The sequence below is a fragment of the Pteropus alecto genome, unplaced genomic scaffold (assembly GCF_000325575.1).
Source record: "Pteropus alecto unplaced genomic scaffold, ASM32557v1 scaffold864, whole genome shotgun sequence".
Taxonomy (NCBI): Eukaryota; Metazoa; Chordata; class Mammalia; order Chiroptera; family Pteropodidae; genus Pteropus; species Pteropus alecto.
The window spans coordinates 21,211-24,368 of NW_006435017.1; the positions used below are offsets into that span (position 1 = coordinate 21,211).

At 32.9% G+C, this 3,158-nt stretch overlaps 1 pseudogene; it reads right to left on the minus strand.

Annotated features, from left to right (window-relative positions):
• The window catches only part of LOC102884735, a 13,571-nt pseudogene extending 12,094 nt beyond the window's left edge, over positions 1–1,477 (minus strand).
• Positions 1,478–3,158: the final 1,681 nt, after the last annotated feature.

A 3,158-nucleotide genomic window follows, 5' to 3' on the forward strand; every position in this document is an offset into this window, starting at 1 on the left:
CACTTACTTACTCTATTTATTTGTTTGTTTGTTTGTTTGTTTGTTTGTTTATGATAGCAATTCTGACAGGCATGAGGTGGTATCTCACGGTTGTTCTTTAAATTTTTATTTTATTATTAGTTTGAAGTATACAGTACATTGGTTAGACATTTATATAGTTTATAAAATTATCCTCCTAATTGTTCTTTCTCTCCTCTGGCTCTCCACCTAGCCATTATATTAATGCTAACTGCATTCCCTCTGCTGTGCTCCCCATCTCTGTAACCATCTATCAACTACTAATTTGTATTTCTTTAACCTTTTACCCCATTCTCCCAGCTCCCAAACTCCCTCTCCTCTGGCCATCACCAGATTGTCCTCTATATTTGTGAGCCTGTTTTTGATTAGTTTGTTCTTTTTGTTCCTTAGATTCTGCATATAAGTGAAATCACATGGTATTTATCTTTCTCTGTCTTATTTCACTCAGCATAATAACCTCTAGGTCCATCCATGTCATTGCAAGTGATAGGAGTTCATTTTTTTAATGCCCGAGTAATATTCCATTGTATATATGAACCATAACTTCTTTATCCAATCATCTGTTGTTGGACATTAAGGTTGCTTCCATATCGTAGCTATTGTAAATTGTGTTGACATGAACATAGAGTTGCATAGATCATTACATATTATTGTTTTGGTTTTCTTTGGATAAATACTCGGAAGTGCATTTGCTGGGTTAAAAGGTATATCCAGTTTTAATTTTTGAGGAAACTTCAGACTGTTTTCCAGAGTGGCCGTACCAATTTGCAATCCCACCAACAGTGTATGAGGGTTCCCTTTTCTCCACATTCTCACCAAAACTTGTTGTTCTTTGATGTATTGATGATAGCCATTCTGACAGGTGTGAGGTGACATCTCATTGTGGTTTTAATTTGTATTTCTCAGATGATTAGTGACCTCAAGCATCTTTTCATATGTTTATTGGCCATCTGTATGTTCTCTTTGGAGAAATGTCTATTCAGGTCTTCTGCCCACTTTTTAATTGGATTTTTTTTTGGTGTTAAATTTCTGGTAAATTTCCTTCCAGTCACAGTTCATCTCCAAATTGCTATTGTTCTATATAAACAGCTTTCTGTTCTGTTCTTTACACTTAACATTACAACATGGACACTTTATCATGTTAGTGGTTTTCAACCATTCTATTGGGTTGTTTAGGAACTTCCACTACTATAAACACTTTACTCCAACAGCAATACTCTAAACAGCATCTTCTAACAGTAATGATCTAAAGTGCATTCTAAAGTACCATAAGCAATAATATTATCAATAGTCTCATACATAATTTTTTTTCCCAATCTGATAACCTATTTTTCTAGAAAGTAGAGGTCTCCCAGTGTGTATTCACATTTGGAAGTTTCTTGATACTTACTAACTTGATCTCCAGAATATCTGAGCCAAAAAAGTTTTTCTCATATACTGCCATGTCAAATTCACTCATTATTACCAACATTTTATATTCACATTAAATTTGGTGGGTTTTTTTTTTTTTTTTGCCATTTCTTTAAAGAAAAATGTACTTACCATGTGACCTAGCAGCTGCACTCTTAGTGTTGACCCAAGTGAATTGCAAACTTATGTTCATATAAACACCTGCACACAAATTTTATTCATAAACGTCAAAAATTAGAAGCAGCCAAGATGTTCTTTAATAGGTGAATGGATAAAAAAAAAAACTGTGGTATATTCAGCCAATAAATCTTATTTAGCAATTAAAAGAAATGAGCTATCAAGCCACAGAAAGTCATGGAGGAATCTTAAATATATATTGCTAAGTGAAAGAACCAAGTCTGAAAAGGTTGCATGATTCCTACCATATTGCATTCTCAAAAAGGCAAAATTATAGTGACAGTAAGATCAGTGGCTGACAGTGGTTGGAGAGGGGAAGGATGAATAGGTGGAACACAAAGGATTTTTAGGGCAGTTTGTATAATACTGTAGTGATGGGTGAGTGATATTATGCATTTGGTAAAACCCATAAAATTGTAGAACGCAGAGATAACCCTAATAAAAATTATGAACTTTGGTTAATAAAAGGATCAATATCAGTTCATCGATCTTAACAAATGTATCACACCAACACAGGATATTAATAAGAGGCAAAACTGAGGGGAGGGTTAGGAGTGGTAGTATATGGGAGTTCTGTACTGTACTTCCTGCTCACTTTTTCTGTAAACTTAAAACTGCTCTAAAAAAGCTAAAAACGGCATATAATTCTTGTTTTAGGTTTCATTGATTTGTATGAAATTTGAACACTTCTTCATGTTTTTATCTACTTGTATTTAGCCTCTGTTTTTTTCTATGTTTTTTCTTATTATTTTAAGTTTTCTAATTTATTAAGTTACTGCACTTTTATGTTTTTATAAAAATTCTCTCTCCCTCAGATTTTAATTTGCCTTTTAATGTCATTTGGTGTTATTGATCAACAAATGATTTGTTGTATATACTTTAAACTACTGATCTCTTCCTTTGTGATTTCTTTCAATGTTCTTCTGCTTAAAAAGTTTTCACACTTCAAGAAGTCACATAAATATATTATCTATATTCATTTCTAATAGTTGTTCTGTTTTCAATTTTGCCACATTCTCTTTCCATTAGTTATTTAGCTATTTTGAGGTATATAAAAAGTTATCTAGTTTTTTAAACATCACTTATTACATCATTTACCTTTTATGGGTTGGTATGTGATATATCTATATTGTGAACTAAATTCTCATATTGGGTAGTGTCTGTTTCTTGACTGTCCAATTTGTTCCACTGATCTCTTCAATTTATGTCTATCACAATTTTAGAAGTTGCCTGTCCTCATTATTAATCTTCTTTTACAAACTTTCTTGGTTTCCAGCTAAGTTAATATTCCTTAACTTTGATTAGGTAATATTTCTAATCACTCTCCTCAAGTGGATCATAAGTGTCTTAATCAGGATAATTACTACCCAGGAATCAAAAGCAGCAATATTTCCATGGTACTCAAAGTTACAGGAAGGCAGAGTCCATGCCTCTTACCTGTCTGTACTTAGTCCTAACCCAGTCCCTGGCATACAGTAGGCAGTCAAATAATTGTGGAATAAATAAAAGATGAGGAGACAGAAAGTCTTCTAGATGTCTACAAATATTTAAAG